The 13,539-nt window shown below is 36.8% G+C and overlaps 1 long non-coding RNA gene across 1 annotated transcript; it reads left to right on the top strand.

The window, feature by feature from the left end:
• The first annotated feature begins 698 nt into the window (after positions 1-698).
• LOC113334432 lies at positions 699-2,773 on the top strand. The gene is made up of 3 exons (XR_003352787.1): positions 699-819; positions 1,113-1,348; positions 1,848-2,773. It is a non-coding gene; the product is annotated as an uncharacterized LOC113334432 (long non-coding RNA).
• Positions 2,774-13,539: the final 10,766 nt, after the last annotated feature.

Below are 13,539 nucleotides of genomic sequence, written 5' to 3'. Positions count from 1 at the left end.
CAATTTCACAATCTCTGAAATCAGTTACGGTTCTAGGTTTGCCCTAATAATAAGATTTCCCCTAGGATTGATTTATTATTTACACCAAAAGAAACGCACGCCTTGGATTTAATTGCCTGCTGCCTCTATAAATTGACTTCGAAAATCACAGGGAAGCATCAGTCTCACCGGTTCAACATGTAAGTTTTGGCTACTGTCTTCCTTCTGTTTACAGTTTCTATCAAAGTTGATTAACAAAAACAAACTTTTTTCTGTTTTCATTAGAGTTTCCCATAATCGTTAGAAGCTTAGTATTGGCAAGAATATTGTAATCTTTTTCGATTTCTTGATTAGTATCGTAATTGTTTACAAACTTGGTGATGGTGATGGGTGTGATTGGCAAAGCCGCCATGGATTCAATTGGGTCTCACTCAGTTTATTTATATAATGTTTTTTTTCTGAATTTATAATGTTTCGTGTTCATGGGAATTTGTTTTCAATCGATACAGCGGGTCAATTGAAATGTATTATCGTCCAATTCTATTTGCATGCACTTGGGTGCTAATGTACAGTCAAGCTGTTCCGGATCAATCATAGAATTTGAATTTGGTTTAAATGCCTGTAGCTTCCCAGTCAAAGAGAGAAATGGCATCACAGGTTACCTGCAATATTCAGAAGGTTGGACCTTCAGCCACACAGGACACACTCAAGAGCTTACGATCGCTTGACGAAGGTAAAACAAGCATCGTTACCGTCCGTGTTACCCGGAAATGGGAAGAGTTGGACTTCATGTCGACCAACGACGTTACCAGCATTGATATGGTTATTGTTGACGAGCAGGTAACAATCCAGTCTAAACAACAATCCAGTCTAAACAAACACCGTGTGTCTGAATATGGTTATTGATAATGGAAGTTTTCACTTTACTATAAAACTGATATGCTCCTAATTGATCATCTCATAGATTTTTATATAAACTGTTTTTGTTGTAGCTTTGTGTCTGTTACAACAACCCCTACAATTTTTGTGTTCATCTTGCCCTCATATTAATCCTGTGAAATATAACCTAAGAAGGACTAAATTTAAATACATCGATTAAGATTTTGGATTTCCCGACACGTTGATTGGTACAGGGTGAAGAGTTACACGCCGTCATACCCAAAAATCTTATTTGGAAGTTTGATAAGCTGATTCGGGAGGGGGGTCTGTACTCTATGCAGAAACTACACTTGCCCACTGCTAAACCGAAGTTCCGTCCTGCGCACAATGAGAAGCGGGCCTTCTTCCGGAGCACCACCTCCATCACTGCTAAACCGTTCATAAAATGCTCATTGCAACGGGGGTAATATCGGCTCCCCCTCTCGAACAAGTAGGTTTATTCTCATTCCTTTTTTCAGTATTTGGTACTGTAGTATGATATTTTATTCACGTTGTTATATTTTCTTATTCGGGGTTCAGTTTAATATATTTCTTTTATATAGATTTTATTTGGTGGTTTGTTTACTGTAATTTGATTTGTAATTCACCGTGATTATTTTTTGTTAATCACGTGTGGGTTCAGTTTAATTTTTTTTCTTTAGGTTTTGGTTGTTTATTTTCTATTGTATGTGATTTCTTAAAATATTTGGTATATCTATACCCTGTAACATTTCCAAGCCCTAAAATGCATTGTTCAGCTGAAATCATCTTTTGGCCTAGAAAAAATTATTGTATATCATCAGGTTAGTTAAATCAGCAGTATGCATCGTAGGCTTTGTATCTCTTTTTACCAATTTAGATTTATTTGATGTTTATTTGAAAGTATGCCCTCAATATCCCCAGTTTAAGTCAATCTATGATGGTTCTAATTGTTTGTTTATTGGATGTAGGTTCCAGACCAAATCATTTGATATGGCGTCCCAAGTGACATGCAGGCCACATCGAGGTAGGTTCCTTGGCAAAACAGGACAGCTTCAAGAGCTTATAGGCCCTTGGCGAAGGTAAACCGTGCGTCGTTACAGTTCCAGTGTCTAGGAAATGGTAGAGTTGGACTATATGTCTATTATAACCAGTGTAATTATTGTTATTGTTGACAAACAGGTGTGATCATTTCCACTCTGGGATCCATTTGATATTCGATTCTCCTCTGTTACTTTAATTTTTAACACATTCTTTGATACAGAGAGAAGATTTACAAGACATTATCTAAAGGAATCTTATCTGAAAATTTGATAATCAGGTCCACGAGAGGAGTATGTACTCTATGGAGAAGTTATAGTTGTTCACTGCCGAACCCAAATACATCACTTTATTTTCACAAGTTCCATTCGCTCCGGTCACTTTTCGGTAGATCTTAAGTTCTCAACACTATAACTTCCAATTTAAGCTCCGGTCTGTGTTATAATTAATCTCTTTAGATTGGAAGTGTGAGTGTTATGTGCCTTTACTATGAATCCTTTTGGAAGTTTCCTATCTTTGGTTAGGACTGATTCAGTTTTCATATAATATTAGTGATATGTCTAGATTTGATTGTTGCATGGCAGATAGCTGACCCAATGATAGCTAAATTTCAAGTCTATTTTACTAGACGAGGCGAGCTTGCTTAGTATCAAGTAATTAACTTATTTTTTCTAATGTCATGATAAGTTTTTTGTCTAATTTTTTCTTTGATAAATCTGCAGCAAAAATCGCATATGTTTTCATGTTTAACTGCAAAGTTGGGGGAATCCTATGCTGCAGACCTGCAGTCTACATGACCAACCAAGGTGACAACAATGTGGCACATCATGTAGCCATATCAACTTCACCTCATCTATTCATGCTCATTGTTGTCTTACAATGTTTCACTATGAGATTTTTCTTTTGGCTGAGACAAAAATTATACATTTTCTAATATACCACATATGTAAAGTGGTGGATGGATTAGAGAGGGTTATGCCCTCTGCCAGTAATAAGCCTGAATTAACCATCTCATATAATTTTCCGAAGTATGGCTACAAGGGTGAAACAACTGAAAAAGCGTGCTGATGAAGAGGTTTTTTGGGTTTCTTTCCAAGCCTGAATTTGGTATTTCTTTTATGTGATAGTGGTAGGTGTAATTGTACAGAAACTAAATAAGACCTACTATATGTATGACTCTTTTGTTTTGTGGGAATGCAGATTATTAGAAATCTTACATTTGGGCAAATAGCTTTATCGAACACTGAAACGTATATTTCTGCAAGACTGTATATGCTTATTATTCATATTTAGGTTTTTTTTCTTTTTTTTTTTGAGTTTTCGAGGAGTATATGCTCAATGTTATTGCAATTGTGTAGGTTTAATTGGATGATGGGACAAAACTCAATGATCCAAATAAGTGAAGCTGTTTCAAGATCGGCATATGATAACATTTCTGGCATGTCCCAAGTTTGTTTTTGTTCTGGATGAATACTTCATTTTTCAGTCTTTCTTAGATATTTTGTTGTAACTACAAAATAAGCAACAATTTTGGGGATATTTTACTCCAAATTCCAAATTTAAAACCCAAAATCTAACCAAAAAAAAAAAAAGAAAAAAATTGGGCGACTTTCGGCCGCATAGACGTATCTAAATTATTGCTGTAAGTATATAAATTTGTCTCCCCCTGAGTTAAAATTGTAGCTCTATCCCAGATTTGGTGACCCATAAGAAAGTATCGTACTTTGAATTCGCGTAGAGATCCCTAAAACTATAAAATGGTCGTACTTTTAAGTATTTCAGAGATTGGATGAAGGAAGACTCGCCATAAGCCTTCAGTGCAAAGAACAATACATGTTTTTTCTGAAAATGGGGTGCGCAATGAGAAGGGGTTTGACTATTCAGTTGTTGAAACATGAAACACATACCCATACCAATTGGAAAATGCCAATTGGTAAATACCCATCTGAGTTCTACTGATTTTACTGTTTCTGCGTGTATAAAATACCAATTGTGCAGTTAACATGTATTCCTTAGTGCGTCAATCCAAAAACCCCTTCTAAATTTTCGATTTATGTTAACTCTTCATATGCAGGCCGCTAATGTCAACATGCGTAACGCTACCTACACCAATGTGTTGATCGAAAGTGGCTGGCATTATCTTGCCTACCTTCGGTGTAACAGAAAGTTTTTGGTGAGGATGGTGACCTTTGGTGTACTAAATGTGAAGCCAAAGTTCATATGCCCATGGCAAGGTAATCACCCAAAACTGTGTTATTCACTATCGGAGAACATTGAAAACTTTCTATCCCTTCACTAATGCACCTTTCAGTGGGTCCTTTTAGCATCATAGGTTTCATGCTTCGCTTTGAACCGGAGGACCACGCTGGCACCAGTCTGTGTATCTCTGGATAATGAGGTCCAGAAATTGGTCTGTCAAACCGTAGCTGGGCTCAAAACGGCCCGCAGGTTTTTACAGTAGGTATGCTCACTTGACCTCTCCAAGTATTTAAGTTAATACTTATTTAATCCCTGTAAATTCGGCTTCCCATTGTTCTAGAGGCTTTATTTCGACTAAAAACGTTTACACGGGAGGTAAGTCTTGCTTCTGCTGGAATACACTCATGATTCATGTCATTCATAGTAGCATATGTACTTAGGTGGTTGTGCTTTATCTTCCTCATAATATTGTGGTAATTTGCGAAGTGATTTATTTCGTTTTTATGATTTTGTGTTTTGGAAATAATAGCTACCAGACAGCCCAATATTTTGGGAAAAAACATCCTGTAACCCAGAATACTTTTTATGAGACGATATAAACCCTAATTAAGAATAACCCTGCTAAAAACAGTGTGAAATAGCCCGTGCCGTACCCCTTCCGTCGAAAAACTTTGTAATCTTTAGATATGAAAGAGTGTGACTTGGGCGATACAAACCACGGGATAAAAGAAAGAAGAAGCCGGATATGGTGCGACAACGAATCAGCACAGAATATAACAATGTGATATAGCCTGTGTCGGTACGGGCTATATCACACTTGGCAAGATAAGAATATAACAGTGTGAGAGGGATTATCCAGAGACAGATACCTTTCATCTACCATTTGGTAAGATGGCAATAACTCCAGATGATTGTTTTAGAATCACAGCCCTACCAATTATGGGAAAAAGTGTTCGAGATGGCTACGATCCCTCGATGAGTTATGAACTTCTTGAAAAGCTGGTCGAAAAGTGTCTAGGATGGTGCGATTCAAAGGCACAATGTGAGTTTAGACGAGCAAATAAAGAGCCTAAGGAAGGTGATGAGTATATGAGTTTGAGGAAGACCGCACGTACAAGAAGAAGTTGAAAAAGATCAAGCTCAAAACCTTGTTTGATGAGTTTTCAGGGACGAAAGATTTGGTTGCTCAAGAAAAGTTGGTGATGACACCGGAGAAGATTAAGAACCATGTGACTGCTTATTTGTTATATCAACTAGGAACCATTTTCTTCCCCGACACTTCAGGTCACGTGGTAAATGCTCATTACCTCCGGCTATTGGACCCCCTTAATGAGGTGAAAAACTACTGTTGGGGCGTTGCGGTTCTTTTATTCGTTCAAGCGGAGCTCAGAAAAGCTTCGAGGCTTAAGAGTGTTTTTTTTGGAGGCTTATACACCCTTGTTCAAGTACCCCGTTAAATTATCCTTTGTGTGTTTCAAGATATAAGTGAGTGAATGTGTATTGTTATTATTCATATTGCGAATGTATTATTTGTTGCTTCTTCTCATAGGTTTGGGTGTATGACCACTTCCCTAAACTGCAATTGTCTCATGCTATCAGTCATTGGCCTTATGGGAAGCCTACAACTGGTAAATACCAATTTTTGAACTCAGAGGACAAGAACAAGAACAAAAAGGTGTTGGAGTTGAGGGAGACATTGGATAATCTAACAGTTGAAGATGTGGTTTTCCATCCTTACACTATTCAATCATATGAACAGTAGGAAGATGTTGATGTTATTGATTTCTCACCCAGCGCGGGTTATAATGATCCGTTGTTTCATCCGGGCGGTTGTACAATGTATAATCCTCGAAGAGTATTGAGACAACTTTCTTGTGTCCAAAGTGTCCCACAAGAGAAAAACTTCAACTTCAAGGTGACAAAGCGGGGAACTAACAACAACAAAAAGAATTTTGTTCCAAAATACGATCCTACGCTATCAATGGCCCACTGGAACAACTTTGAGAATTATCTTATTCCAATTGTAGAGTGTCAAGAATCGCTTGATGAGCCAAATGCCGCTGCCGATGGATATATGGAATGGTATGAAAATTTTTCTCATCCTCGTGTAATAAACCATGTCCAACAAGCCCGTGCTGAGAAAGCGAAAGGGAAGGCAGTGGAGAAAGAGGCTCAGAAAATTATGAAGCATACCCCTAGCTGTGGTGATGAGGCCTTGATCTTTTGGAATTCGGCGGTAAGATATTTACTCTTATTACTGTTTTTCAAAATGTTATAAAGTATTGAAAAATTAAAGTTACTTATGCTTTTGATTGAAAAAAGGTGAAGGCAAGTGCTAAATTGTTGAATAAAATGATGGCAAAAATCCGGAGTGGAGAGCCGATGGACACTCGACAACAAACAGACCTCTACGACCAATGGACTAATGTTTTTTCACCCAACATTGTTGGTTCAAGCCAGGTTGATCCAAGCCAGACCATACCGTTGAAGAGGAGTCGCCGAGAAGGGGAAGGTTCAAGTCGGATGGTTGAACAACAAAGCAGTGGAGATGACACTCCTAGTGACGAAGGACCAGCTAAAGCTCCTAAACGCAAGAGTAGAAAAGTTTCTCGTAGTGGTCGTGGTAAATGAGTGATCGCAACAATTAGTACTTTGGTTTCTTATGTTTTCAAAACTTATTGTGGATTTGGTAGTTTCTTTCCTTATGTTTGGAAGACTTCTTTATTGCGGATTTGGTAGTTTGTTTTCTTATGTTCATGTGATTCCAACATTTAGTTATGTGGTTTAGTAAATGAATTTCATAATTTGGTTTTTAATTTGTGTTTTAAGGGATTAGTTCGGCTATTTGACTCATATGTGTTTCATTACAATAATTTTTTTAAGAAACAATAAGGTAGTTCGGTTAGTAAACCAAACATCGTAAGCAACCGAACTCTTGGATGTCACTAAGTTCGGTTTTTTGGAAAATATATAATCTAACCGAACTCAGCAACAAAAAAAAGAGAAGTTACAGTGGTGTATTCGGTTACCTGGTATAAAATGACAGGTAACCGAACTCAAATGTTCTGTGACCTGCAAAAAACTGGCAGGTAACCGAACGTATGAGTTCCAAAATCAGTCTAAGTATAATGAAAGTTCGGTTACCTGCCATTTTATACCAGGTAACCGAATACACTACTATAACTTTTGAAACTTTGTGGTTTATAAGTTCGGTTACATTGGATTTACTTAACAAAACGAACTTAAGGACAAAAAAGTTCGGTTATATGTAATAAGTTATTTTCTGATCGTTAATTTTCTGATGTAACTGAACTACAAAATTTGAAATTAACATGACACAAAGTTCAAGTAATGGATATTTTTATAGCTGTTATACACCTCAGTGGTATATATATGTATCTCATAGTTAAAAATTTTTTCAAACTTTTCTAAAAATGGCAGCTACTAGTCATAAATTTACTGTAGATGAAGATCTTTCTCTTTGCAGAAACTACATACTATACTATCCAAATAGGGGTGAAGAACGAAGAATCAATGGTATTATGAGTCAAAGTTATTGGGGGAAAATTGATGAGAAATTCTGCTCCGACACATCAAACCCTCATAACCGTGATCATATACCTTTGTTCATTCGATTTGGAAAGATTAAAGATAGAGTTGTGGAATTTATGGCTTTATTTCGTATTGTTAGGAGGTATCGACTTAGGGGTAAAACATTCGACGAAATCATTTTAACAACAAAAAATGAATGGCGAAGATGGAAGAGAAAGAATTTCAAATATGAAGATCATTTCCGCATCCTCAAAGATTTTTTCATAACGCGTTTCGGATATTAAATGTTATGTAATTTTATTTCGGCCATGTCCTATAATAGTTCTTCCATGTCCTGTAATCTCATTTCCTAACCGAACTTTTTTCCTGCAATAGTTCGGTGATGTTCTTTAATCTAAGTTCATTTTTATAAGCTCCATCTGAAAAAACACAAAAATATGACCAAATAACACAAAAATAAGACCAAGTTCCAAAAAACACAATCATTTATTCTTATGTTGATGTTCAAAGCATACTTAGTTTAACTAATGGTACATTTAATCATCCTCAAGGGAAATTGTACCTTCGTGTATAATTTTGTCTGAGTCCTTCAAAGCTTTCCACATTTCCATGTTATGTTCATACATAATGCACCAACCCAACACTGTGTCCGGGTTAAATCCACGCCAATAAAAGTATGCGCATATCTGAGGCAATGTACAATTGTCTTCTAACCAGAGGCCTATAAAATGGTTGTTGTTAATCAACGCAATCACCACTCTCGTACGTCTAAGTTGCTCGACACATATGGTTTTCTTCGGAGTGTATGTGAAACTAGCACCTTTTGAGAAATAGTGAACCACGCAATTGAATGCGTCGGCGATTAAGTCCCCACATATCAACATGCCCATCCAATGATTCCTTGTGATTGGATTGCCCCCATGGATACGGATTTGATACCTAACAAATTGCATATTGAGACTAGCATCCCCATCGGACAACATTGTCTTGTAAAATTCCGGTTTCTCCTTTAGATTCATCAACAACCTTTGACAGACATAAGTGATTTGATTATCATTATATATCTTGTCACCTTCGGTGAAAGGCCCTATTTGTTGTACGACAACGTGGAAACCGCAATTACCATCCGGAGGGACGTCATGGGTGGATATGACGTAATCTCTAATGTAAGGAGGTAGCTCTTCCAAAAACCCTTTATCACAAACAGGGGGTGTGTCATCAAGAGGTTGTGTATCATCAATAGGATACTTTAGCTTCTCGTCTCGTTGAATTGGTTGGATTTGTTCCGACGGAGTAGGTTGGGTTGGTGGAGAGTGTAACATCGGTCCTTTTTTCTTCATATCCTGTTCACTTGTCTCGCCCTTTTTCATAATATTCCTAGCCTTTTTCTTAAAATCTTCTTGGTACTTCGCCGCGGTATGCTCATGCCCCGAAAGAACTCTAGTAAAAGGGGTCATTTCGCTTTTCCTCTTAGCCAACACCTTTGCATATTCTCTAACTTATTTTTTTGTTTCTTTGGTTCTTGGCCTACCTTTGCCCTTGCCTTTATTCGGTTCTTGCACATTATCCGAAGTGTGCGGATAAATGATTGGCCGCATGTCATCCCAAAAGATTTTCCTTTAGAGTTTGTTCATGTTCCGGTACATCTCGATCACGATTCTTCCCATTTCGTTGTCACCAAACTCTTATCCTACATCGCCCTTTGGAGGAGGGAGAAAACTTAATTGTTGCCAATGTGGATCTATATCGCTTAAAGGGATTATGACATGTTCATACTTAGATATCATATGGCGACAAGGGAGTCCCATTGACTTCATCATGTTGCAAACACACACCGCGTCCGGCTTGGTTCCCCATATGTCGATCAAATTCACCTCAACCATTAACCTCTTAATGCAAGCATGTGAAACATTATAGTGGAGTCCTTTGAAAAACCCAATGTCCTCTATTTTCTTGATGTTACCAACCTTTTGTACAATCTTTTTGTACTTCATGATGTAGCTTTTTTGAAACTTCTCTTTAATTCTATCATTCTCGAGGTTGAAGTAATTCTCCATTGCGTTCAACACAATCACAAAATTATCGATACATCCAAAAAAATTTTTCTTCAACCGTTGGTGAGCCGATTCAACCAAACTTGTCGCTTGATTCTCAAAGTGTTTATGGTGGTTGGTAAAAGCATAAACGAAGCGCTCTTTGTGCGGTTCCAACCATTGCTCCACCGCATACGTTACAATATCCTCGGGATATTCGGGGCTAGACCAATGTTCGATAAATTCGACAAGATTTAGATTATACTCTTCTTCCGTGAGAGACCAAGTCAATGCCTCCCATTCACTGGAGAAAGAAACCCATTTAGCGTGATTTATGGTGTATTGTTTTTCGAGTTCCTCTTTTGCATCCGCTTAATTTCCCATGGAACAATGTAATTCACCTTTGCAAATAACTAGAAACAGACCTTTTATCTACAATCAAAACCAGTTTGTACCCAATCTTAATTTCCCATTAAGTGACTCTGATTCCCTGTTTTACCAACCTGCATAAGACATATCATTATTATCAGAATCCTCCTTTAAGACTAAAATAAAATAAAATAATGAGTTTCCCAATCATAAAATAAAATAAAATTAGAAGGCACAAAATAATGATCACATAATCTTGTTATCACTTATAGACAGAAGTGAAAGGTGTTTCTGATCAAATCATTGCTAATAACATTGATCATAATCTTCTTTAGTAGAGATGTTTTTAAGGGAAAAATATTAAAAAACCATAACCCACTTGGCTCATAGTTGACGAAAACTGGAAGTTAGGTTTGAACAGACACAATGGTTAAACATTGTAAAGTAGCTTTACAAATGGTAGATACGTGATGGTAGCAAGATATACTTGCAAAAGATAAGTCGATCAATTGCAGGTCCGCATTAGAACCTACTGCAAAGCAGAAAACCTCATTGATCATAAAAAAGAACTGGAAGCTCAAAGAACTGCAACACCATTCCAATTCAACTATAATTACATGATGATAAAGATATTTGAATTATGGTGGACACTTACCACCTATGCAAAGTTCACAGTGAACTCTACGTAAAGAAGACTACTTTACCGTCTACATATAACCTAGGCCTAGCAATCATAAAATAATGATCAATTGACATATAACCTAACAATCATAGACATCTTACTATCTGGTCTACTGTTATGTAAAGGTAGAGAACCCCTCCATAAATAGGAAACTTTTTGATATGAAATTTCAGTGAGTCCAAGATTTCGTCGGAATAAAAGAGCTACATAACTTTGGTGAAAGCATCATTATCAAGTGTTACTCAACAATCCATCAATAGCATTTCTACCGCAATATTATCATCATTATACGACAAACACAACAATCAAAGATAGGTATTTCTCCATAAGTTTAAATGATTTACCTGGCATGGATGCTAGTTGTTTTGTCAATATGTCCTCACACACAAAAATCTGCAACAATACATCAAAATATTTAGCGAAACCAATCGATCCAAACATCTAAATAAACTACACGTTCAAGAAAAATTAACAAATCAAAATCGCCCATAATCTTGACAGAGAATAGTGAAGGAAGAAACTGAGAACCTTTGAAAGACAACCTCTTTTCAAGTTTAAGTAGTGGAACATCTCCAAGGGAGATAACCTCCTTTTTCAGTCGTAACGGATGCACAATCGAAGCAGATTAGGTTTAAGGAACTCCCTAAAATTGGGATAAATTTGTGATTGAATGGCAGGTATTATTTTGGTAACTCTATGATATGCGTAACGTAACAAAATTGAAGGCAGGAGAAGGCGCAGCGGAACCATAAATCACAAACTCTACATTTAATGTGTGTAACGCATGGAAATTTAAGTGAGAAAAGTTTTGAGACGTTGGATGAGGGCGTAGAATGGGGGTGCATTTTGAGCCATGATTTGTCACCTACATTTTGAGAAGAAATAAGAGCCGTCGATCGATGTAAAACGCCAAATCAGAGCCATTAGATTTGACAAAACACATTTGTGCATTGGTTTCTACCTAAACTCTTTTAGGTAGTTTAACATATTTCCTCCCACGTTTGTGCATTAAACATTACGCTTCAGTTAGCTACGTAGCTAGATAGCGAGGGATATCTTAGTATACATGATTAGGCACATAGCTAGATAACATGGAAAATGTTTTTCTGACATTGAATTGATATCATTATTAGCTATATATCTTGGGAAGGTGAATTGATAATCAGAAACCAAGTTAGTAACTGCGCATAGTTAATGTCTTGTTTTGAACAAATGGTCATCTTTAAAGTCATCTTTATATTCTCATTTATGCAAGTATACAGTTTATCACTGAGGCAATCCCCGTCAACTGGAAGGAAGCTAATATTGGACCTGTGACTTCAACATAACAGATTTCTGCTGATCTCCTTAAGACGTGCAATGAGAACGAATAATGCGGATAGTAGACCTATTTAGAAAATTTTGTTTCTTCCAGTTTTAAAGCTGTCGCAGCTTGATGTTCTGGACATATCTTGTGATCATGTGTTGAGAGTCTTGAGACCAGTTTTGGTAATAGATTTATTTTTTTTCAAACCACTGTATTCCAGTTATGGTTTCATTAGGTCAGACATACTGTTTGAGTGATAAATAGATATTTCTGTACCACTGCCTACTGGAAACGCTAAAAAAGAAGTTTTTTAGAAACAATGTGGTTGTTTCTGTTTTGTATCTATACAGTTGAGTTTTTTTAATTTATTTTCCCAACTCCCCTTTAACAGTACTTATATTATATAACTTATAATTAATCAGCGCACATATGCTGGCCCTATAACTTGGTGAGTCTTTATTGACCGAACAACTTAAAACCAAGTGAGCCTTTCGTCGAAGGGGTCTGAGTTCTGACAATGTAACAGAAACGGAGAAATTAATGTTCTTAGCTTCCTGGCTGGAGGAACAATTTCCTCGGTTGATCAAGAACATTGAACATTCATTTGCTTAAGCAATTAGTACCTTGTGATGAAGAGATTAGCTAGCCTTACCCCTTGGGATGGGTCCTTTCTTTGGAACACGCTAGAAGATATATATATCTTTCTTCATCGACTAAAATCCCAAATTCAGTGTCTCATCTCATGACAAGCAAGACATTAACTGCCACAACCAGCACAAGTTGACTAAATAGAAATGTGAACAAAATCGTACCTCTTAGACATTTTTCTCCACCCAGACGCCACCGGGAGAAATTCCGCTTGAAAATATATTTGGAGCGTTTCTTTGAGTTCGATGTGAAAATCAGTAAGCTAAGAATTTTAATCCCCTTGGGTGAATGTGGCAAATCAAACAGTTAAGCTTTAAATTTTGAAGAAAAAAAAAGTGACGAACCCACAAATGACTAAAATAAAACAAACACTTACGCAAATTTCCTCCAAATGAGAGACTTATTTGAATTTTACAGCAATTAATCTTTCGCCCTCTACCGATATTTTTTTTCTTGGAAATACGTGTTTCCTTTTATTCCTAGGGTGTAGTGGTGTACTTTGCGAGGTTGTTGTTTGAGTCCCAGCCATATCATAATCTACTCCGTGGTGAAGTTTTTCTAATTCTGTTGTTTGATTGAATATATCTTTAAGTTGTGCGATTTGTCGAAACTAAAAATTTTTCAAGTTTAGAAATAGCTAGCATATGATTCATTTTTAAAATTGAGTATGGTTTGATGGAAACATCATTTTATCTTGAATGTAATTAAGCTCCAAGAAATAAACCCATACTCGCATGGCTCCATCTCCCCTTGCTACGCGAGTCCTCCGGAAGTTTGACACCCGTTTCTCAGTTAATAGTTTTAATATTTTGTTTCTAGGGCAATGAGCAAAA

Source organism: Papaver somniferum, unplaced genomic scaffold (genome assembly GCF_003573695.1).
Source record: "Papaver somniferum cultivar HN1 unplaced genomic scaffold, ASM357369v1 unplaced-scaffold_137, whole genome shotgun sequence".
NCBI classification, from domain to species: domain Eukaryota; kingdom Viridiplantae; phylum Streptophyta; class Magnoliopsida; order Ranunculales; family Papaveraceae; genus Papaver; species Papaver somniferum.
The sequence above is the reverse complement of the archived record's forward strand: the minus strand, read 5'-3'. Positions and strand labels throughout refer to the sequence as shown.